This window comes from Mauremys reevesii, linkage group 10, assembly GCF_016161935.1.
Source record: "Mauremys reevesii isolate NIE-2019 linkage group 10, ASM1616193v1, whole genome shotgun sequence".
In the NCBI taxonomy this organism is placed as follows: domain Eukaryota; kingdom Metazoa; phylum Chordata; order Testudines; family Geoemydidae; genus Mauremys; species Mauremys reevesii.
Window position 1 is genome coordinate 63,966,577 of NC_052632.1, and position 25,770 is coordinate 63,992,346.

Below are 25,770 nucleotides of genomic sequence, written 5' to 3' on the forward strand. Positions count from 1 at the left end.
CCTTTTGCCTCTCAAACCCAAGATCTCTGGGTCTGTGCCATAGCATTTTCCAATAGGTTTTACTTGCTGTACCTTCCATAGGATACAAATAAATCCAGTTTCAATGCCTGACACAAATTCTGCAGTTGGAGAATTGGAAGCCAGCAGAGGAGGTTCCTCTTCTTCTTTGGTGCTTGGCTGAAACAAGTCACACCCACACCCCTCACCCTCCTACCCTGTTACACTTTGGTTCAGAGGAGCCCTGTTGTGTTTGGCCCTTATTATAGAAGCAGGAACTTCTTTGCATTTATATTTCTGTTTAAAATAAAGCTTCCCCCAACTGTATTTGGCATGCATCATTGCAACAGAGGGTTTAGACCTCTAGCCATAATTCATAGTTGATGACAAAGGCAAAAAAAACCCACCACTTAGGGCATGTCTACACTGCAATTAGACACCTGTGGCTGGCCCATGCCAGCTGACTCAGGTTCATGGGGCTTGGGCTGAGGGGCTGTTTAATCGTGGAGTAAACATTCAGGCTCAGGCTGCAGCCTGAGCTCTGGGACCCTCCCACTTTGCAGAGTCCTAGAGCCTGGGCTCGTACACCACAATTAAACAGTCCCTTAGCCTGAAGCCCACAAACCCGAGTCAGCTGGTATGGGCCAGCTGTGGGTATCTAATTGCAGTGAAGGCATACCCTTAGTCCACCCATTACCAGGTAACAAAGTCCAACAAATAATCCAAATGTCCTCACAAAAGATCTTCAGCCCCAACTGCAGGCTCCATGGTCCTCACATCTTTCTGTCAGGGTTCTACATTGGTCCATATCCCTTTCCTCTGTGGCTTCACACCACCTCCTTCAATTCCAGAGAGTGACTGCAGGGCTCTTTCTTTTCCCTGCAGCTCCCTTCTGTTCTAAACTTCCTCCTTTTATAATGACCATGCAGCCCCTCCATATGAGAAGTAAACATCTAAATATGTTAAGAAAATCAATTTTGTTTTAATTCCATTTTCTCTCTGTTTTTTCATATACCTCGTTTTTGTAGGATTACTGTTGTGTGGGTGATTTCACATAATGTCCCCAAAGAGAAGAAATCACTATAATCTCTAATGAGAAATTTTGAAGGGTAAATAGCTTCTGAAACCTGCTCCCCTGTCTGTCTCAGTTACAGAGAAGTGTTATCCCAGCAAGTTGTGGTACCATCAGGCTGCAGCAGATGATGAGGGCAGAGGTCGGTGGTCCAAGCAGGTGCTAAGAGGGAGTTGGTCATAATCCTTCTTTCCAGTTTCTGCCAGGTGTCAAACAAATATTTACTACTACCATCATATTGATATCACCCTTACAAACTTGTCAGTTTTGCCTTTGATAAATAAATAAATAAATAAGGTTACCTTTCAGTATTTGTAGCATTCCCTATCTTGACTGTAAGAAATTCTGCAGATACAGAATAATCCTTCTAATAAATTTTATCTTCTTATCTGACACTCTCAACATAGTATCTGAGCACTTCCCAAATGGTCTCTGCCTTTCTTTTGTTCCAACAAGCAGACTGCTTTTCTTCCTCCTGCTTCCTCTTCACGGTACATGAATAAATTAAAAAGGAAAGATAACATTTACATATTGAAAAAAAAAACAGGAGAACTTGTGGCACCTTAAAGACTAACAAATTTATTGTAGCATGAGCATGCATAGAATGGAACACACAGACAGGGGATATTTATACATACAGAGAACATGAAAAGGTGGAAGTATGCATACCAACAGGCAGAGTCTAATCAATTGGAGATGAGCTATCGTTAGCAGGAGGAAAAAAAACTTTTTGAAGTGATAATTAAGATGGCCCATAGAAGGTGTGAGGAGAACTTAACATAGGGAAATAGAATCAATTGGTGTAATGACCCAACCATTCCCAGTCTTTATTTAGACCACAGTTAATGGTATCTAGTTTGCATATTAATTCAAGTTCAGCAGTCTCTCTTGGAGTCTGAAATTGCCACCTTCAAGTCTGTCACTGAGTGGTTAGGAAGGTTGAAGTGTTCTCCCACTGGTTTTTAATGTTATGATTCCTGATGTCAGATTTGTGTCCATTTATTCGCCAATGTACATGGCAGAGGGGCATTGCTGGCACATGATGGCATATATCACGTTGGTAGAAAATTTACATATTGAGTCTCTGTCAGTACAGCAGTCAAAACTGCTAGTAACATCATGGTAATACGATTCTAGCATGGTTTCACTTGCCAACCTCATTAGAATACTGCAAACAATAACTGTATTGAAATCTGGCTGCTTTTAGTACCATTTCAACTATAACGTGGTGACAGAGCAAACTGTCATTGGGAATTAGAAAAAAGCCTAGGGGAAGAAAATACTATGTGCTGTTTAACAAGGTGGAATTATTCCCTGTATTTGTTAGGGCCCTGTAACTGGTACCTTGAGAGAAGAATGAATCAGGTCTCCCCTTTTCCCCTAGTCATGGTTTCAGGCAAAATTTAAATAGCTCCAGGGAGATTACCTGGATGATAGACTCAGGACAAGACAGGATTTCTCCACTTAAGAGGAAGAAAGGAGGCCTATTTGTCAATATCCTGTCAACAAAGCATGCTGGGAAGGGGCACTTTATAATGCAGGTTGTTCTGCTTCTCAGTCAGTGCTTATAAAGACAGCAGTTGAGGAGAAGGGGTAGCAAGCAGAACAAAGCAGATGAAACCTAACACACAAACTAAGCTAGTTTCACCAAAGAAATTGGTTACAAATAGTATTTCTCACCCTAAATATTGTTGCAGGCAAATTACAGAAAGTCTTGAAAGGCTGCTGCACTGGTCTCTCTCTTGAGACCTTAGATATTATCACTCACAAGCTGGACACCCTTCCAGCTTGGGCTCAATCCTTCTCTCCCCTGTTCAGTTCTAGATTCCAGGTCTTTTTCAGTGTCTCTTTGGGTGGGGAGGCAGAAGAGAACCATGATGATGTCAGTCCCCTGCCTTATATACTCTTGTGTAAGGTGGGAACCCCTGTGTCTTTTCCAGTGGAAAATCACTAGCATTCCAACAGGGGAGGTGGGGTGTCCTGCACCAGGTGACTCGGACCTCTGTCTCTGCATGGCTGTGGCAGCCTAGAAGCAATGGCTATCTTCAGCGTCCACAGGAAGTGTAAGCTCTTTCATAGTCTATTGTTTCTGCTAATGGCCTATTAACCCTGTCTGGGTTTTCCATTGTTGTACCTGAAGGGCTGGTTGGGGTTGACACCCAAAGTAACACATTTCAAATACAGATACATAGTTAATATTCCTAACTTCAGATACAGAAATGATACAGGCATACAAATTAGATAATCACATTCAGTAAATCATAACCTTTCCAATGATACCTTACATGAAAAGTAAACGTCCAATAGCTTGGTACGTATTGTAAAATTCCAGACTCTGGCCATTGTGGTAAGGGTCACAGCAGTACTGTGAATTTATATGGCAGGTGGAAAAAACTTCTCTAGATGTCCTTGGAGTTGATATGCAATACATTCTTCAGGATACATGCATTCATGCCCTTATTCCATGGAAGGCAGATTCCTTTGTCCATTTTATTATATATATTCTTGCTACTGATTACATTACTCCTGCAAGCCTTCTTACATGACTACTTAATATAACATCTAAACTATTTAAAATGAAAACATCTGAATTAAATAAACTAAGCACATCTGGCAAATCTTCCATAAATTTGATAACTTCAGACCAAAATTTGCAAGCTTTCTACATTTCTAAACCATATGCATAAAACTGTGGACCTCTTTCCGCACCACCACATTAGCACTTCTAATTCCAGTAACTCCTTGTTTACATACACCCTCTTCACTGTTATATTTGGTGAGCAGTGCGCGCACTTACAATGCAGTATGTAGAAGGGATAAAAAGAACCTGGTGATCAAACATATAAAAACAAAACCTTTGCAGCTCTTTCATGTTCTTCAGTAGCCGTCTAGGGAAAGGCAAGGGGAGTCCTACAACAGAAAGACCCAGAGAAAAGCAGTGAAGGATTCTGACTAGACAAAGCAAAGGCCACGGAAGAGAGAACACACTAAATACTTGTACTAAGGAGATGTGATAAGTGATTGAAACCCTCTGGATGTCCCTATAAATTGTCATAACCATTCTCTCTCTCAACCTTGTCCATTGTCTTCTCAGAGAAATTCAAACAGCTGGGTAAAATCTAACCCCTTAGGCCTATTTTTCATATATAAATGTTACATTGCTGGTTACGGTGTTTACAGACTAGTTTTTATAAAGTTTTTATTTGATTAATCAATGTATACATATTGTTTATTACTCATAAAAACTTGATGTTTTAGGTATATTTTATGTCTTTTAGGATTTTTTTAAGGTAGTGGTTGGATATCTGTGATTTTTAATTTATTAATTCTAATTTATCCATATGAAAGAATGAGCATTTATGCAAGTGTTACATGATAAAAAAAAATTGAGAGGCGAAAGGAACAAGGATCCGGCAGCAACTAGAGATTTATAAGGATTTGAATGTATTATGTAAATACAGACACATGGCATATTTAACATAACTTTAGCAAGAGAATCGGACATTAGAGAGGGAAAAGAGCCTTGGAGTCATTTTACATACTGCCGTCTCTTCAGCCAGTGCAGAACTGTTCTCTGTAATATTGTAACAAATCTGTGGCCCCTAGATATTTGAGTTGTCACTATGTTGCATACTATAGCTACTTGGAAAAGCACAGCACCAATGGAGATAGAACTCACATCCTCCTTCTCTAAAAAACATATGTCCCTTCCATTTATGCACAAGGAAAATCTTTCATTAACTATTAGCAGTATAGGATCTAAGACACATGGCTGAATTGTTCTGATTGCATCCATTAGAGGGTATTGGTACACACGCCCAGTAGCTAGTTCAATAAGAATATATTTCAAGAAGCCAAAAAACTATTATAAAGTCCTACCAATAAAGCCATAGAATGGTTTGTCAGAAGCACAATACTTTCCCTGAATGCTTTGGAAATACTCTGAAGTTCCTTCAGTCTGAGGGCAGAACAAGTTACAGATACTGTAGGCTAAACCATTCAGCAGGAAAGCTGGTCAGTCTGAGAAAGCCCTTTATTTTAAAGTGTGCCATAAAATGAGCTTTTCTTAGGATCATCGTATCTGTTTCAGCAGGTGATTTAACCTTAAGATTGGCATTTTTCAATATGCAAGCCAAACACATATGAGGGCCTTTGTGTTTATATAACTACAGTTTCCAATAAGTTAGTATGAGACCTGCAGCCATACAATAATGACTTGAAAAGTGAAGCCAATTTTTGAAAATTGGGTGCCTAATGCTAGCCATCTAAATCTATGTTTAGGCACTTAATTAAGTGGCAAGATTTTTTTTCAGAGCCTCCACAGCTCCTGTTGTGTGATTAGTCTACTACATCCATTTGACATTAAACACAGTACATTAACACTTGAAATGGCAAAATAACACAGAGGGATGGTGACAACTGACACATTCAAGGATTAAAAGGATTTGGGGTAAAATTTTCAAGTGTCTATTAATTTTAGTTATCTCAATTTTTGGGTGACTATCTTGACTTAAAACTTGTTTTTCAGAGGTCCTGGTCATCACAAGTTATTAAGAGAATATATTGGAAATTCAGAAAATGTATTAGAAGTATAGAATTTCAAAAGGCAGGTGGATGAAATGTATCAGCCTATATATTCATTCCATTTTTCCTCCCAGTTAATAGGAGGACCATATGAAAATAAAGAAAAATATATTTCAGAACAGAATTGTGGAAGTGTGCTTGCAAAAATATGATAAGAATAATAGTACATACAAATCGTAACCCCAACAGGCAGACTTGTTGAGGCAAACACATTGGAATCATTCAGAAAAATAACTAGATGACATGATGTGAGAGAGAGCCAAAAAAGGACAAGATTTTATACACCAAATAGCTTCTATTCATTCCCAAAGAATTTCTTCTACTCACTCAAGAATTAGGAAGGGAAAATAAATAAATAAACCAAAACCTCTGTCTTAAGAAACCATAACTGTATATTATCCTGGCAAGGCAAAGGCAATAAATAAAGAAAAATGTTCATGTTCAGAAGTGCTTAACGAGATATAGTGAGCTGCTGCTCAAGAAGCAGAGCTGAAAGTGACTCTTATAATCCAAAGTCCTGAGGCTATTGTGGGTCACTGCATGCTCTTTTGTCAGGTTACATTTTCAGCAGAGTTTTGTCTGTGATAAGAATTAAAAACATAATACTGTTCTAGAAGTACAGGATATATACAGACACCTTCTGACACCCTGTATTTCATCTTGCTCTCTCAACAAAACAGAAAGCAGTTAACCCCTGGAATCTGGATCTCATGAATTCCCAGTGTGATTCTCCGGCACTCACGTGGCATTAGCAGATTGCAAAAAGAGCTGCTGCCAAACACGCTGATCTGTGCTCTTTAGCTCTGCCTCTTTTTAGGCAAAGGGCCCTACTGTCTAAACCCACCCATGTAGTTTGGAGGGAAGTAGGATGTTTGGGTCTGAAGGGCTTACAGGGCTAGATTAGGTACTGTTGTTTATATTTTAGCCGCTGTGCCTCTGAATCTGGGACATTTCCCAGCCACTTGAAATGAGGATCTGATCTGTTTTAAAAGCAGCATAAAATATTTTTTATTTTAATGTTGGGAAAGTATTTTAGTGGTAGTTTTACTCTACTGTTTCCACGAGGTGCCTGGAATGCTAAAATAGATAGAGGCCATAAACATAAAATTCATTGTTGTTTAATTAATTTTTTTACCATGTGGCCTTTGCTTTGCTTAATAGATTATTGCCAACTTTCCACTCTGCCCTTCTAGCTTTGAGGTTAGGACTTTTAAAAATATATTTTTTTCTTTTAAAAAAAATTTGCCTTTCTTTAGTCCAATTTCGTGGCTTCCTGCACTTAAAAGGCATTTGTCTGTGGACAGATACCCATTATCTGCCTCTTTGTTATCTCTTCATTGTTTCCTGATGGCCAGTTGCCATCCCAGCACCTTCCCTCCAGCTGTTAGTAATTTTCACATCATGTAGTTCAATCCACGTTATTTATTAGAAATCTCATTTGTCCTTGAATGTGTGCAATATGTATAGAAATGAGTATGTTACCAAATTAACATATAAAACCCTTTGGAATTGGTATTTCGGGACACATGATTAAGCTCATCAACTTTGTTAGTCATAGCATTCGGTTTTTATCACGAAGAAAGAGAAAGGGGCTGTTCTTGAGGAGAAGAAAATACAACAGCAGAAGGTTCATGTCCAAATTAAGCCCACAAAAACAGCAGAATAATATCACCGGGGAACCAACAATGAGACATGAAAGTTGAGAAGCCAGAAATAGGCTAGAAAGAAGATAGCTGGCCTTCTTGGGTGCCCATGGGTATGCATGCCTAACAATCAGTGTCCTGAACCAGTTGGGTGTCTTCAGAAGGCTGTGCATCCAGGTAGAACATCATTATGCTAGCCCATCACCACTGTCACACAGTGATGTAATTTCCTAGATAATGCCCAGGATTTCAGAGGCAGATTGGGACTAGAAAGCAGACTGTCTGACCTGCTTGCACTTGAGTTCTGAATACCTCCCTTAATTAAAGGTTGGTTCTGAGAGAGTGTGTGCAACACTTATAGCTTTGTGATAACACAAAAACCTGATTCTTTAAGATGCCGACTGTCCCACAGGAAGAGAGTGCCTCTCTTACAAAGGGAGACAAGGTGGGTGAGCACTGACACCACATTGCATAGGCTGGGGAAGGCTGTGCCTCCCCAAACAGCCTGGCAAGGCCCCCACCCATGCTCCTCCCCAAAGCCCTGCTTGCCCTTCCCCCTTGGCCCCAGCCCAGGCAGGCTGCTCCTCAGGGAAGCCGACTGGGGTTGGTGCTAGGGCGGCCAGGATTTGGGGTAGCTGGGACCGCCCAGCGTTGGGTGGGGGGGCAGGCGCTGTGGCTGCCTGCCCTGTACTTGGAGGCTGGGAAGGAGTGGGGCCTGCATGCCGCCTGCCCTGCACTCGGGGGGGTGGGGTCCATGCTGCCTACCCTCTGCTTGGGTCCTGGGGGACTACACGCCACCCACCCTCCCTGTGCTTAGAGGCCGGGGCGGGGAGGGCCTGGCGGGGGAAGGAGGGCAAGTTCTCAGGCAGGGGGTGCTGAGGGCTGGCCTCCCCCAACCAGTGGTTCACCTGCTGCCCATGTGTGTGAGGTAATTCTGTAATTGGACCAACTATGTCTACACTACCCCTATGTCATCAAAACTCATGTCACTCAGGGGAATGAATATTTCACCCCCCTGAGCAATATAAGTTACACTGACATAGCACTAGTGTGCACAGCACTATGTTGGCAGGATGCCACTCATGGGAGGTGGATTTTTATGCCAACAGGAGAGCTCTCTCCATCGGCATAGAGCAGTGGTTCTCAAACTTTTTTACTGGCAGCCCCTTTCACATAGCAAGCTTCTGAGTGTACCCCCTGTTATAAATTAAAAACATGTTTTTATATATTTAACACCATTATAAATGCTGGAGGCAAAGCGGGGTTTGGAGTGGAGGCTGACAGCTTGCGACCCCCCATGTAATAGCCTCGTGACCCCCTGAGGGGACTCCTGGCATAGAGCATCTTCACCAGATGTGCTGCAGTGGCACAACTGTATCAGTACAGCTGTGCCACTGTAGATGTAGACATGGCCACAGAGCTCTTCTTCAAGTCTGGGAAAGGTGCTCACTACTCAGTGTCACAACTACATACAAGGTGGAACAGACTGTTTAGCACTTGTCGTTAACACATAGTCTAAGAGACCATTCTAGGTGAAGTGGACAGGTAATACTTCTCCAGTCACAGGACAAAAAAAAGAGGGGTTAGTGGGTTATAGATCGTTGTAATAAACCATAAATCCAATGTCTTTGTTAAGACCTGATTTTTAGTATCTACCAAAGTTGTGAATTTAAGCTCCCAGGCTCATCCTTTGATGGTATTGTGCAGGTTTCCTTTGAGGATGAGGACTGAGACATCAGCTATGGAGTGATCTTTTTTGTGAAAAGTGTTCAACCATGAGTGATGTGGCATTTTTGTCTTTTATCCTTTTTCTTAGGGCTAGTTTACCCTTGAAATGCTACAAGGGCACAACTGCAGCGCTTTAGCATAGTCACTCACTGCAGTGACTGGACGGGTCCTCCTGTCAACATAGCTAATCCACCTCCCCAGAAGGCAGTAGGTAAGTTTGACAGAAGAATTCTTCTGTCAACCTAGCCCTGTCTACATCAGGGGTTGGGTCGACCTACCTAAGGGCACCTCTTCCTTGGCAATGTTAAGGCATTGCCACAGCAGCACTTTAACGTGGCTTGTGTAGTTGCGGCACAGTGCTGGGAGAGCTCTCCCAGCACTCTAAAAACCCCACCTCCACGAGGGGAATAGCTCCCAGCGCTGGGAGCCGCACATTGGCACTTTACAGCACTGAAACTTGCAGCGCTCAGAGGGGTGTTTTTTCACACCCCTGAGTGAGAAAGTTGAAGTGCTGTAAAGTGTCAGTATAGACAAGCCCTAAGTCACTGAGGGGGTAGATTTTTCACACCCCTGAGCAAGATTTTGAGTTTAGACCTGGCCTTATAGGAACTCAGTCAATGGAATTCCCCCTGCAGGACCAAAAGTCTGTCCAAGGATGATAGAATTTTAAGGTACAGGCAGAACTCAGACTATTGTGTTCAGACTATTTCTATTCAGGCTAACAGTTCAGTGGCACATTCCTGGACCAAAAAAGCCTTTACAGTGAAGTTAACAGCATGTCCAGTTCTTATGACTAATATGATTCTAGTCCCTGCAGCAGGCAATTTTGTGATGATGTGAAAACCTGGATATTGCATATGAGTTTTGGGGAGGGAGGGAGACTACCCTACACAATGCCCTTGTCTCTAGTGGAAGGGACACTAAACTGCAAGCCGAGAGACAGAGCATTTCTGCACTACAAAAATATGTCAACCTAAGCTATGTGGGCATTCAGCCACCGCCGTAATTAAATTGCTTTACTCCTTGTGTCGGCAGAGTAACAACTGTATGTCAGTGCAAGGCATTGTGGGTTGGCTTCTGAAAGCCAGTAACAGTTGATGTAAGCAATGCAGTGTCTACACTGACGCTGCGTTGACCTAACTATATCGACCTTGATGCTATGCCTCTTGTACAGGTGGTGTTATTAAGTTGGTGTAGTGGGGCAATTACATCAGCAGGAGCAAAATTTGAGTGTGGACACTTACATAGTTAAGTCAATATAAGCTGCCTTGCATCGGCCTAACTCTGAAGTGTGGACCAGGCCTAAGTTTTAGTCCCATCTTTTCCACTGGCTGCTGTTGCTATATCTGTGCACTTCACAGACTTTATTATGAGCCAAAACCTTATACTGCTACCATGAGGTCTAACTATCATTCACTAATTTCACAGATAACATTCTCAGAGTCTGTTTTAATGTAACAATTCACAAAGGAATTTCTTGTACCCAGGTTTCTAAGTAGAAACCAGTTTTCCAGCTAACATATTCCTCCTCCTCACATGTAGGATCTGGTTCCTATTTCAGGTTAGACCAAAATCCTCAATGCACACCTTTCTTATAGAAATGTGGACAGACTCACCTAATGCACCACAGATGGGCCCTGACACACTTCCCTCATGGATGGGCTCTCTCATAATCACTACATTGAGGGCATGCAGCTGTGGCCCTTCCTCTGCTCAGGGAGAGTGTTAACCTCCTCCCTGCCAACTCTTGGACCCAGTCTATACACTCTCTCCACATGAAACATGTAAGGATGTTCCATTTTCTTCTGCCTTGATCCCATAAACTGATATAGGGCAGTGATAAAGTGTTCTAATAAATGTTATATGATTACAAAAGCCTGTTCAGCAAGCCCATGGGAAAAGGACAATGAAATGAAAAATAGGCATGTGGTAGCAATCAAAGAAAATTGATTTTTTTATGCTTTTTAAAGCTCACTGCAAGGAGTATATTTTATATTAAAAACATTTACTTCAATTTGAAAAAAAATCAGCATTTTCTTCTGCCAAAAGCTCCTCCTGACTCTGCTGACTCTGTCAATTTGCATCTGGCAGGGGTGCCTCTCCTCTCCAGGGTAGTGAGTAGACAATAGAATTAGCAGGTCAAAATGGGGACCAAAGTCTTTATCCTTCCCTACTATCTGGGCTGCCTTTTCACTATGTTTTCTCATGTGCTCTCTTGTCGTGACTTTGCACATTTCATTCATTGTTTAGGTAGGGAGTGAATCACAGATCTGCACAACCATTGCTATATTGGCTGTACCTTCTCTTCTAAAAGCTCTGAGTGTAACCTTCTGATGCCTCCCAATCCCAACCCAGGAACTAAAGCCCAGATCCACAAAGGGACTTAGGCATTATGACACTGAGCATCACAATGCCTAACTTATAGGCATTTAGAGAAAAAAAAATCACAGTAACAACACTGCAATCCACAAAGCCTGAGTTAGGTGCCTAGGCTCTCTATACCACCTTAAAGATGTGATCCACAAAAGCCAGCATGCTTGGCAGGGAGCCACCTCAGCTCCCCCATGGGAGATGCTGATGAGTGGGTATGTTCTGAGCTCCACCTCTCTCATGGAGATAGGCTCCTAACTCTGCTTGCAATCTGTGAACCGGGGTAAGATAGGTGCTCCTCCACCTAACTTGTGTGCGGGGCCTGAGCTGGTAGGGGTGCTCAAAGACGGCCTAGCACTACATAAAACAGCTGGGGGAAAGAGAGAGGAGAAGGAGAAGGAAGACCTCCTTTGTAACCTTTAGCCTTGATTTGCCCAGTTGTTAGGGTATTTACTTGGGATGCATCCGACAAAGGGGGTATTTACCCATGAAAGCTCATGCTCCAATACGTCTGTTAGTCTATAAGGTGCCACGGAACTCTTTGCCGCTTTTACAGATACAGACTAACATGGCTACCCCTACGATACTTGGGATGTAGGAGACCCCCTGGTTCAAATACTCCCTCTGCCAGATGAGGAAAAGGGATTTGAAGGGGGATCGGCTTCCTCTCGGGTGATTGCCCTGCCTAACCACTGAGCTGTGGGATATGCTGATGGGGGTCTCCTTCAATCTTTTGTTTAAGTAGTTCCACTTTAATTAAATATTAATTGGGTTAGAGAGAGTAAGAATCATTTGGTAGTCCAGTGCTGTGGGCACTCACCTGACAGGTGTGAGATCCCTGTTCAAATATCTTCTCCTCAGGCAGAGGGGGAACTTGAACCAGGTGTCTCCTCCCATCCCAGGTGAATTCCCTAATCACTGTGAAAAAGGTTATGAAGGAAGTTTTAGTCCTTGGCTGGGTAGATCTTAGTAGCCTCTGAGCGTGAGGATTGGCCTGGCATGTAAGGCAGAGGAGCACCTACCTTCCTCTGGCATGTAAGGCAGAGGAGCACTTATCTTCCGCTGGTTCATGAATTGCTCTGTGGCTTAAGTGGGAGATAGGTGCCCGAATACCTAGAGTACGGCAGGAGTGCACAGGCCCAGAGGCAGAAACATAGGTGCCTAGGGAACTTTTACTGCAAAAAACGTAGACGCTGAGTGATTTTAGGCACAGGGTTTTATCGGCAGCTGAGTAGGAGTTTGGTGGATTGCAGTGGTGCCTAAAAACAGCACCACTGGGGATTAGGTGGTTAAGTACCTCTGTGAATCTATGCCTAAGTGACCAAAAGTTGCACGCTGTCCAGGAAGCAGTACCTCACATCATGTCTGGACCATTTCTAAAGCATTTTTAAATGGCCCCACTGGTTTACTCAATAAATCTTCATCCAAACTCATTGAGTAAAAAAAGTGCTTACAATAATAATAAGCCTCTTATATGTAGGAGCCAATCCCTCTCTATGCTATAGTTTTGTTCATTCTTGAAGAAGTCACTGTGTCCCAACATTGCTTCATCATAATTGCTGCATGTTTATGTTTATAAACAACTGAACTGCATTTGTAACATTAACAGGAGATTCTAGAGCCGTGAGCACAGCTTGAAATTTGAATCTGTGGTGAGGATCATGAAATTGTGGGTAGGACTTAAGGAACACCCAAGCAGGGGCGGCTCCAGGCACCAGCGCGCCAAGTGCGTGACTGGGGCAGCAAGCCATGGGGGGCTCTCCCACAGGCATGCCGCCGAATCCACAATACCAGGGGACCTCCTGCAGGCGTCCTGCCAAAAGCCACCTGCCTGCCGTGCTTGAGGCGGCAAAATACATAGAGCCGCCCCTGCACCCAAGACTCATGATATGACATTATTTTCATGTAGAGGCAAGGAAAAACCACACACATAGGCAATCAGAGTCTGTACTGAGGGGTTAGTTTTGGAATGCTATTTGATTTGGATTATTCCAATTGTCATCAATTTAGGGCCTGATTATCAAAATGTAAGCGCACTGCATAAAGGGTAAGCAGAGGAAAATCCAAATGTTTTATTGCTTGGCATTGTTAGTACGTTTACTTAGAGCAAAATGCTGGAATTTGGCTAGTTCAAGGGATATATTTTAGTTCTCTCACTAGAGCTAAAATAAAACAAATCCTAAAACAAACTCTGCAAAATTCATGCTTCTCCTGATGTTCCTGGACTGGGTTCGGTTGAGCTGGGCTGAGCAGCTCCGTCTATACACACCATTTCAGCTCCAATTGCTTTACGGTCAGTATGGTTAAGTAAGCACTTGCACTAACCTAAATGTGTTAGTCTCTAAGGTGCCACAAGTGCTCCTGTTCTTTTTGCGGACACAGACTAACACGGCTGCTACTCTGAAAACTAACCTATGCACTAGCAGTGTCAAATATTTTCTTATAGTCTATTAAAGGGTAGTACTTTAAAGTTGTGTGTATATATATATATGAAAGTTCCTTCAAATGATGCATTCCTAATATCATATGCAGTAATATAGAAAGAAAACCAAAACTACAGAGCAAAGCAACTTTAAGCTCTATAGCCTTTAGATTGTAGTTGATAGGAAGAAATCCAAAATCCATTGGTCTAAGTGAGAACCAAGAACATACAATGAATCTAGATGCATTAGGTAAAGCAAGCAAAGCCAGCAGAGCAATTGTGTAGTCAATATGCAAAATTGATTTACAGGAAGTAGATTAAATTATTTTAAAATGGGAATAATGCCCTGAGAGAGCTTGGCAGGGTAATTGTCCTGGCCATCATGCTCAGGAATAACTCCCGATGTTATGGAATCTTGTCTGGATGGCCAACAATTACAGTTATAAGACCCAATCCTAGATGTTACATACTCTAGGCCTTCCTTTTTTCTTTCATTTGTGTTAGGGATTTTGCAGCTGAACTACATTTCTTAAATGCTAAACATTAGAATGTCATATCCAGTGTAACTGACTTAGAAAAATTAATATACTGAGGGTATGTCTACACTACAAGAGTAGTTCGATTTAACTGTATCCACACTAAGGACACTAATTCGACTTTGTGAGTCCACACTAACGCATTCTGGGCAGCTATCCCACAGTTCCCAATGCCTGCTGGGGGAAAAATGTCGAGGTGGTTTTGGGTAACTGTCCTCTCTGAAAGCGGCGGAAATCTGTTAGCGCACTTTTCTGGTCAGTGACAGCCACCTCTTCCACAGTCAGCTGCTGAGAAATTGAGGACATGAAGTGTCAGAGTGGCACAGACCTCTCACAGATCATGGTGGCAATGGGCCACGCTCATGCTATGGGGGGCGATTCTGGGCCTGGGAAACAAGCACGCTGGGGGGGTGACCGCATGTGCTGCAGGTCTGGGATGAATCATAGTGGCTGCGAAACTTCAGGATGCGTAAGGGCACTTTTTGAACTGTGTGACTTGCTGTCCCCTGCCCTGAAGCGCCAGGACACCCGGATGCGAGCAGCCCTGAGTGTGCGGGTTGCTGTGATGCAAGTAGCCCACGCAATCGTGAGCAACTGCTCTCAAAGGTAGTGATCCCAAACTGTGGTGGGGCTATAGAGGGCACTCACATCCTATCCTGGGACTGGCCCACCAGGCCAGCCAGTATATTAACCTTTTCAATGGTGCTGCAAGCACTGGTGGACCATATTTCAGGAACTCTTGTCTGTTTAGACGCCTGCAGGAAGGTAGTTTCTTCCTGGACCACAAAATAACTGTTGGGGATGTGGAGATGCCTACAGTGATCCTCGGGGACCCAGCCTACCTGCTATGCCCTGGCTCATGAAGCCCTATACAGGCGCCCTGGACAGTGACAAGGAGCTCTTCAACTACCGGCTGAACAAGTGCAGAATGGTGGTGGAGGCTTCGGACATCTCAAGGGAGATGGAGGAGCAACCAATATCCCCATTGTTATTGCACTGTGTGCTCCACAATCTCTGTGAGAGCAAACCTTTATGGCGGGATGGGAGGTTGAGGCAAATCGCCTGGCTGCTGATTACGCTCAGCCAGACAATCCGGGAGGCTTTGAAAGCTAGGTTCCTCAGAGAGCAGGGTAACCTATGACTGTCCAGTCTCTTTACAGAGAAGCTGAACCTGCCCCTGTTTCAGTTACTATTGACTTTTTCACTTCCAACAGACATTTAAAAATAAAGTTATTGGAACATTTTTAATTAACGACTGTGGTGGGTATGGTGTGCAGTGATGTACAGACCGCTTCTACACTCGAGGACTGACAGGCTCCTGCTCCTACAGCGGTCTCTGTGCAGGAAAGTAGGTGTAGGGGATGATGGCTCTGGCTGGGGCTCAGGGCATCGGAGAGGTTCATGGCTAGGGTGGAAGGGCATGCAGCCTGCCTTGCCATTTGTGGATGCCAGGCGCTCGGACCCTGGGGCAGCATACACCTCCCAGACTGACCTGGGGCAGCAGACACCTCCCAGACTGACCCGGGTGCCTAGTGACTGCACTCTGTGTGTGACCTGCTGTTGATCCTGCCCCATGTCTGTACCCTGGTAATGGTGGCTGTCCTATGCAATTAACAAACCCCTCCCCTTCACAAAAATCTTCTGCAAAGAAACATGACGGAAACAGTAATGAACAGCAAACTATTTTTAATACTCAACTACACAGTTGGGGATGAAACTGGGATTTGGGATCGGGTGAGCCAGGAAGGAAAGCAATTCTCATACTTTAGGAATGAGCTGTTTTGGTACATGGCGCTCTGCTGGGGTGGAGTCCTTCTTGTGATTTTGGGTGAGCAGATACAGTTCAGGGGGCTCTCTGCTGCTGCCTGTCCCTGCAGAACATCCACAAGGCGCTGGAGCGTGTCCGCTGCTCCTCATTAGTCCAAGCAGCGTTTGAGTCGCCGCTGGTCTTTCCTGCTGCCACCTGTCCTCTCCACTGGCTCTGCTGGGGAGCAGGCCATCAGTTCAGCCTAATCTGTGCCAGCCTCTGTCTGTGTGATGGGAAAAAGGAAGTGATTTCCTTGCAAAGATACATGTTTGCGAACACTGAACACAGTCTAGTCTGTTTCTGTGAACAAGACCATACACAGCACCTATCTCATGTGCTCTCAGGACAAGTTATTCACTTTCATTGCCTGGGGTCTTGCACTGGAGATCAGACAAGCGGGCAGGACAGCAGAAGCAGCCAGGCCTGGTTAACAGTTAATGGATAGCAGTGCCCTCCTGCTGCAGGCAATCTGGAAAGCATAAAGTCTGACTCTGCAGCCTCCACCACGTGGCTGTTAAATGACGGTCATTGTTATGCAAAGGAAAAGTCAGCATTCACAATAGTAACATTACAGTAATTCCCTAATTAGATGCAGCAGTCGCTGACAGACCAGGGCCCTATGCTGCCATGCTGCAATGCTCCCACTGTACCTGAGGATGGGCTTCGTGGAACTGTCCCAAGAGGATTTCTGTTCTATCCCTATATGTATTGACCTTTTCATACAGTTTTATTCCCGTTTTTTAAAAAATAAATGTTTACATGTTTATAGCACTTACCGACTGATCCTTCCCTGATTCAGAGTCCGGATCTCTGTGAGGCTGATGAAGAGATCCTGGCTGTTGGGAAAAGCAGTATTGTAGCGCTGTGCCCTGCCTCATCCTCCACAAACCCTTCCTCATCTTCCATCCTCAGAGTCCACGGTCACTGGTGGGGCAGTGGTGGCAGACCCACCGAGAATGGCATGCACTTTGATTTTTGGTAGCCTTGTCTCAGGTCCCAGCGATCAGATCCAAGACTTCCCGGTCAGTCCATGCTGGGGCCCTCTTTCTGAGATTGCATGGATGGACTCTCTGCTGAGGAGCTCTCTGCGCTGCTGCCTGCTGCTGCTGCTCGCCGTCCAACCAGGAATTGAGATTCAAAATGGCCAGACAGGAAAAGGAATTCAAATTTTCCCGGGCTTTTCCTGTATGGCTGATCAGAACATCTGAGCTCGGACTGCTGTCCAGAGTGTCAACACAGTGGTGCACTGTGTGTAGACCAGGCCTGAAAGTGCTTAAAATTTCCTTTTTAATTTTAATTTTTTTTAAGGTATTACTGATGTGAACAGCCATTCCCTGTGCTTAAAACAGAGACTACCACTAGTGCCATTAAAACATATTTTAAAGATAAACTTTTAATGAATGCTGTAACGGATAATAGCAATAAGGTAGTGATTGCTGTTGCGTTGAGGAGTCAGGGGCCTGTGGAAAAGAAGGCAGGAATGGAGCCCCAGAAATTGGTAGGAATGAACCAGAGGAATTTTTAACTATATATAAAAGTACTAATGTGTGTTAAAAACAATGAGACAATATGAGGAGCAAGATAAAACAATAGCAGAAAAAGACACCCATTTTTAAAGACATCTGAGGGAATTCAGTACCCAATCCTATGGAAAGTCAATGGGAACTGGGTACCTACCTCATTTAGGCATCTTTGAAAATTCCAGCCACAAAGAATGGGTGAACTTTTCCTCTAAGTCAGCTGCAGGTAATGGCTGTTTCCATTCAGAAACCTAAATGTATGTATTCTTTCTGCATCAGGCACAACTAAGATAAACCATATTATTGACCAGAGGCTCAAAAATGAAGCTAAGAGCCTCTGAGCATCTCCAGATTCTATGTAGTATATGAAAGGACAATCCACACTGACATCCACATTTGTCCCACAGTATTGAAACTTGTGAAACCTGAAAATTACGTATAGTCTCATAACCAGTGGGTGTTATATATATATTATATTTTATATATATAAAATGATACACTAGGACAACCAAGATAAAACAGCATCAGAGAGACACCCATCAAAGGTTCAAAAGAGACCGCCTCATGATTAATAATATCCAAAACCAACCACAGATTTAACTAAAGTGGATACAGTAGGCCAAAACACCTTGCTGATGTAGCTTCTTTGACTTCAACAGGGATGAATTTAGCATTGCATCTGAGATCACCTACCAAAAAAATCATTGCAGTCACCAACCACTGAAATCTAAGTACCATCAAAAACCCCAAATCTTTCCCAATTTCCTTCCAAGTTTGAGAGCCGCATAAGTGCACAGGTCTGCTAGTTGCTGTTTATTTGCCCAGTTCATTGAGCTTTTCGGAGTTGCTAAAGTCTCTCAAAAATGGCAACTCCACACCAGTCTTCTTTTAAGAGACTTTATGGCCTGATTTTCAGAAGTGCTAAGGAGCCACAGCTCCTACTGATTTCAGTGGAAGATACAGAGGCCCAGTGTATCTGAATTTAGGTCCTTTGTGTATAAAGCTCACCGTAGAAAACTTAGCATGCTCTGGGCTTCTCCTAATTCAGACTAGTTTAGATGCTAGTGGTGAAATCAGGTAACTGCATATCTATCCACAGAGCTCAGTTTTGCAACATAAGAACATAATAATGGCCATACTGCCTCAAACCTATGGTCCATCCAGCCTCATATCCTGTCTTCTCACAGTGGCCAGTGCCAAATGCTTCACAGGAAGTGATCACAGGAAGGGCAATTTGTCAAGTGATACATCCTCTGTCATCCAGTCCCAAGCTTCTACAATCAGAGGATTATGGAGTTTGGGGTTGTGTCCCTGATGATCTTGGCTAATAGTCATTGATGGACTTACTTCTCCATGAATTTTTTTGAATCTAGTTATACTTTTGGCCTTCACAGTATCCCCTAGCAATGAGTTCCAAAGATTGACTGTGTGTTGTGTGAAGAAGTATTTTCTTATGTTTGTTTTAAACCTTCTGCCTAATAGTTTCATTGGGTGACCCAGATTCTTATGTTATGCAAAGGAGTAAATAACACTTCCCTATTCACTTTCTCCACACCTCTCATGATTTTATAGACCTCTGTCATATACCCCCTTAGTCATCCCTTTTCCTAACTGAATGGTCCCAGTCTTTTAAATCTCTCTTCATATGGAAGCTGTTCCACACCCCTAATCACTTTTGTTGCCCTTGTCTGCATTTTTTCCAATTCTAATACATTCTTTTTGAGATAGGGTGACCAGAACTGCATAGTATTCAAGGTGTGGGCATACCGTGAATTTATATAGTGGCATATTTTCTGTTTTATTATCTATCCCCTTCCTAATGGTTCCTAACATTCCTTTAGCTTTTTTTTACTTCCACAGAACACTGAGATGTTTTCAGAGAAAAATCTATGATAACTCCAAGATCTCTTTCTTGAGTGGTAACAGCTAATTTAGACCCTTAAGTCCTAAGTACAACCTGTACTCATCCTGAGTAGTGCTCATCAGGTGAGTAGTCCCATAAACTATTCATGTGAGTAGGTTTGTGTTATGCTACTCAAAGGCAATAGGGGGTTACCGAATTGGACCATTAGTTAATGCAACATAATATATTTGTTGCTTCTCCAGTAATTGTCATGGGGGAACTGTTCAGTAAAAAATATATGCTAAAAAATAGCACCTGGAGTCCGGGCTCAAAGCTAGACTGAGAAATAACAGGTGATCACGCGGAATGTCCCAACACCAACAGGTACTGACCTTTCTCTGCTAAATAAACTGCCAAAAGATCAAAATCTGGATCAAAAGTCAAAAGATCAAAGTCAAGTCAAGATCAAGTCAAAAGATCAAAGTCTGGAACAATAGTAACAAGGTCTGAACAGTTGGTGTCAAGAATGGAGGCAGTGATTGTTAATACGCCACCTGTGCATGTTCAGTTCCAGTGATAGCAATCACTAGCCCAGCAGCAATGAAGCACAAAGGGTCTGATAATGACAGGCTCAGGGCAGGAAAGTGAGAAGAGTGGCCTGGCTGAAACACTGAATCTATTTTAGAGGCAGATTACTTACAATAAACTTCACCCTCTGGCCAATAATTCCAAATCCCCTATAAAAATCTGACTGCTGCCGGCTAAGCAAGGGGAAAAAAAAGCCCTCCAAAACAAATCTGACCCTTGTGTGCCAGGTATGCATAGCTGTGTGTGCACCAATGCAAATCTGTCAGCCGTAAACCTGCCACATCATGACAGCTGCTATTGCTAAACTTAGGGAGGGGGATCAAAGAGAAAAGTCAATAGCAACCCAATTAAGAAACTTTTTAAAAAATTCTTCTGGAGTTCCCAACTCCTTCTTCTTCATTTACTAGAGAGGTCCAAGAAAGAACTCTTAAGGGTTTAATAAACAGGTTAACTTCCTGTGCCCAGCATTTCTTCCAAGTCATATGATATTAATGTGGTAATTGAAGGCACATCTCACACACACACACACACACACACACACCTTTCCTGCTACTTCTAACCTCAGTTTTATCTCTCACACTGTGTAGTGGTGCTAAAGAAGAAAAATATAGGGCCCAGTTCTCTGCTCTGTTGATGCCCCTTTATGCCATTCCAGGCAGGGGCGGCTCTACAAATCACGCTGCCCCAAGCAGCGCGGAGCGCTGCGCCGCCCTTCCCCGGTCCCGCGGCGGGTCCCCTCTTCCCGCGGCTCCGGTTGAGCTCCTGCCGGCATGCTTGCGGCAGGTCCACCGGAGCCCGGGACCAGCGGACCTGCCGCAGTCATGCCTGCGGGAGCTCAACCGGAGCCGCGGGAAGACGGGACCCGCCGCAGGCATGACTGCGGCAGGTCCGCTCGTCCCGGGCTCCGGTGGACCTGCCGCAGGCATGCCGGCGGGAGCTCCACCGGAGCCAAATGACGCCCTCCCCAGGACGCCGCCCCAAGCGGGTGCTTGGCCCGCTGGTGCCTAGAGCCGCCCCTGATTCCAGGAGTGTAAATGGGCTGTTCAGTGAGTGGAACTGGCTGTCAGGGAATACCTCTGCCATTAAAAGTTCCCAATGTGGCATAGAGCAAGTAGAACTACTCTATAACGACTTCTGTCCCTCTCCCAGCCTCCAGCACGGAGTTCTCCTGAGGGCACGCCAACAATGGAGAATGGGGTGGCATGGCTGGAGTGCACTGTGCTCTGGCTGTTCTCAGATGAGACTACTTTCACCATGAGCCATCAGCTAGACCTGTAGGCAGCACCAGAATATAGTTACATTTGCCTCACACAGCAACATGTGTCTAGTACAGCAACAGATAAACAGGGTCTTAGTACTAGCCATTTGGCTTTGGATACACTTCCTTTTGCAGAACTGGGCTACTGTGCCTTGCAGCTAAGCTTACCCATTTGTTTGCCTGAGTTGGAGAGAGGATTGCCTGTGAATAGTGGCATTTAAAGTTGTTACACGTTTTTGGTTATAGAATCATAGAAATGTAGGACTGGAAGGGACCTCCTGCTCTGAGGCAAGACCAAGTAAAATGAGACCATCCCCAACAGGTGTTTGTTTAACTTGTTCTTAAGAACTGCAATGACAGGGATTCCACAACCTCCCTTGGAAGGCTATTCTAGTGTTTAATTACCCTTATAGTTAGAAAAAATGTCCTAATATCTAAACTAAGTCTCCCTTGCTGCAGATTAAGCTCATTACTTCTCGTCCTACCTTCAGCGGAGAAGGAGAACAATTGATAACTGTCCTCTTTATAACAGCCCTTAGAGTAGATTTATCAGGTCCCTGCTCAGCTGTCTTTTGTCAAGACTAAACATGCCCAGGTTTTTTAACCGTTCCTCAAAGGCAGGTTTTCTAAACCTTTTATCATTTTTGTTGCTTGCCTCTGGACTCTCTCCAATTTGTCCACATCTTTCTTAAAGTGTGGCACCCAGAACCGTACACAGTGCCCCAGCTCAGGCCTCACCAGTGCTGAGTAGAGACAGACAATTACCTCTCATGTCATACATATGCCACTCCTGTTAATACACCCCAATATATTTGCCTTTTTCACAAGTGCATCACACTGTTGAGTCATATTCAGTTTGTGACTCACTTTAATCCCCAGATCCTTTTGTGATGCTATCAGGGTTCACTCAGACCAGTAAGGAGCTGTGTCACCACCTGCCCTGTAATCATGTTGCTTCTGTGCAGTGCAGCTTTGGCTCAGGACACCGACAGCAGCAGCCTGCTTACAGCACAGTGACCTCACCCTGGCTTCTACCAGCCTGGATTCTTCTTTCAGGGTGACACCAACTGCCGTTCTAGTTCAGAATTTTCCCCAGACCTTCTCTTCTGTAGTGCTCAGCCCCTCTCACTGTAGCACTGTCACAATTCTCAAGTTGCTGACAGGTACCTCATACTGGACACTGAAAAATTCTTAGCACAGCCTCATCTGCCTAAGTAGGGGTCTCTACTATGCAAATCATGCTAAATAGTCCCTTTGTGTTGATGGGATACGGTTCTTGGTTCCCATTCCCCTCTTCCCTTTTATGTGTTCTTAGATTCTCTAACCCCCAAATGGGTATAGAGTAGCAGCACTATCCACCTAATCAGCTCACCTTCAGACTTGCCAAACCTATCTTACCCAGCCAGTATACCAGGGTCGTTGTTTCTCTGTAGGCTCAGGCATGGGTGGGTGGTGGTGGGAAGCACTGGTAAATGGCCTTCTTGAGGGCAGTTCCCCTGAGATCTTCCAGGCGACTCCTTTAGGAGCTGTATAGCCACCATCTGCGCTCTCTCTCTCTCACAGAGCTGCCCAGCAACTGGTGGGAACTTCCTGTTTTTAAGCTCTTATTCCACCATTGACATGATTGACAGGGCTGGAGGGATGGGCCAGCCTAGCTGCCAGCAGCTCTTTAATCCCTTCATTGCCACTGTGGCTTTTATAGGCCCAACCACCAGCGCTCACAGAACCTTATCCAATTTGCTGCTCCTTTAAAGAGATAGTATAGATCCTCAGTCTGTTAATTTGACTGAGAACTTTACTCTTCAGTCTGACACACTGCACTGAGTAGGTTGTGTAGTAAAACAAGATTAAGTTTATTAACAAAGAACAGATATTTAAGTGATAGCAAGTAGAAGAAATAGGGATCAAAATGGTTACAAACAAACACAGGTAAAATATGCGTCTAAGACTAAAACCTAACTTAACAAACTATAGTCTTTTGTTCAAAGTAGTTTTCTCACTACTGTCATTCTTCCAGTATGGTTGGCCAGTTCTTAGCCAGGATCCAAAAGACATCCCAAAGCTCAGGGTTTCTTTATCTCCTCAGGTGAAGGATGCCAAAATGGGTCACTCTCTGCTTATATCCCCAACATTTATCTTTGTTTTCAAAGTCAGGAAGCTCACCAGGGGGCTCGGCTAATGCCATGTTAATTTTTGAAGTCTCCTCCCCCCGTCATGTCTCCCCCAGTCACTAGTTTGATGGCTTTGTTAACCTTATGTAAATGTACTTCCATTGTCTCTCCTTGATCAATTTACACTGGAGAAACATTCAAGGAGGCGGAACCACATCCCTTTGTCTGGGGCAGGGTGGCTTAAGCCCTATCTGCCAAACACATTTGAAGGACATATTTCCAGCACATATTTATATGTTTTCATTATATTAGCCTTTTTCACAACTGCATTATATTGTTGACATATTCAATTTGTGATCCACTGTAACCCCTAGATCCTTTTCAGCTGTACTACCCCAAGCCAGTTATTCCTCTTCTGTAGTTGTGCATTTGATTTTACCTTCCTAAGCGTAGTACTTTTGACTTATCTTTATTGAATTTCATCTTGCTGATATCAGACCAATTCTCCAGCTTGTCAGTCCTGTCTTCCAGAGTTTTTGCAGCCCCTCCCAGCTTGCTGCCATCCACAAATTTAATAAACATATTCCCGAATCCATTATCCATGTCATTAATGAAAATATTAAATAGTACTGATCCCTGCAGAATCTCACTAGATACATTTCTGACCATTGGACAGCAAACCATTGATAACTACTCTTTGAATATGATTTTTCAGCCAGTAGTGCACCCACCTTGTAATTTAATCTAGACTACATTTCCCTAGTTTGTTTATGAAAATGTCATGAGGGACTGTGTCAAAAGCATTACTAAAATAAAGATATATCATGTCTACTGCTTTTCCCCCATCCACTAGGCCAGTAACCCTGTCAAAGAATTAAATGAGGTTGGTTTGGCATGATTGTTCTTGAAAAATCCATGTTGGCTATTACTTATAACCCTATTATCTTCTAGGTGCCTACAAATTACTTGTTTAATAATTTGACCCAGTATCTTTCTATGTATTGAAGTTAGGCTTACTGGTCTATAATACCTCGAGTTCTCTTTGAGAATTCATGGAGGATGGCTGAGGTCTGAGAGGACTGGAGAAAGGTAAACACAGTACTTATCATTAATAACGGGAACAAAGATAATTGCTAATGGTTCCAAGATTGCTTCAGCTAGTTACTTAAGTACCATAGGGTGAATTTCATCAGATCCTGTTGACTTGAATAATCTATCCTATATAAATATCCTTTAACCTGTTCTTTCCCTATTTTGGCTTGCATTCCTTCCCCTTTTTGTTAGTATTAATTGTGTTAAGTATCTGGTCATAATTTATGTTTTCAGTAAAATAGCATTAAACACCTCAGTCTTCTTCATGTTGTCTGTTATTAGCTCTTCTTCCATGCAGAGTAGAGGACCTACACTTTTCTTTGTTTTTCTCGTGCTCCTAATGTATTTATAGAATCTCTTCTTATTGTCTTTTATGTCCCTTGCTAAGTGTATTTCATTTTGCGCATTAGCCTTTATGATTTTGTCTCTACATACTTGTGCTATTCTTATGTACGCCTTCTTAGCCATTTTTTGATTTTTGACTCGACTCTAGATCATCTTCTCAATGAAGTTAACTTGTCAGGTTACTTTTAATAAGGTCCCACAAAGTGGCAAACAAGGAGTTAAAAACCTTGTCACATTCAGCTAGACACCTCTTCAAATGCTGCAGGGATTGTAGAAAGAGGCAGCCGCGTGAGGCATTGGCTGTAATCCAGAAGCTAAATCTAAATGGCCAGTAGGAGATCCCCTAGGCATTGCTGACAAGCTAACTAGACAGCAAACTCCTTATTACCAGGACAGGGAGTGCAGGAAGCAAATGTCTGGAATTAAGTTTCAGAGTTGATGGGCCAGAGCATAATTCCCCAAATTTACTCCCATCCATGGGCTGGGTGGGAAGTCTCATCACTGTGTGATTTCTGGGATATAAATTTTATCCACTTTTATTTGGGAGCTTGGATTAGTCAACTCTTTTACTTGTGGGGCTCAGTTGCGGAATACACCTGACTAGAAACCCAGCCATGCAGATTCCTTTATGTCCTAGCTGCTACCCCTTCAGCTGCTTTAACATGGCCATATGCTCAGATCTCAAAATTAATGTCATGATCCAGCTGGCTGACTTATTTTCTTTCTGATAAAGAAGATCCACTCACAACTAACTTGCAAACTATTTACAGCTCCTATGCAGTAGGTAAAGCATTAGTATTTTTCTGAGGAGTCAAACTGGAATCACTCGGGCGTTGCATTTTTCACTGTTATGC

The 25,770-nt window shown here is 43.4% G+C and overlaps 1 long non-coding RNA gene across 1 annotated transcript; it reads right to left on the bottom strand.

Annotated features, from left to right (window-relative positions):
- Window positions 1-734: 734 nt before the first annotated feature.
- On the bottom strand, window positions 735-22,349 carry LOC120373799. Its single transcript, XR_005585728.1, has 3 exons — window positions 22,236-22,349; window positions 1,372-1,553; window positions 735-1,268 (listed from the first exon to the last, which is right to left on the bottom strand). It is a non-coding gene; the product is annotated as an uncharacterized LOC120373799 (long non-coding RNA).
- Window positions 22,350-25,770: the final 3,421 nt, after the last annotated feature.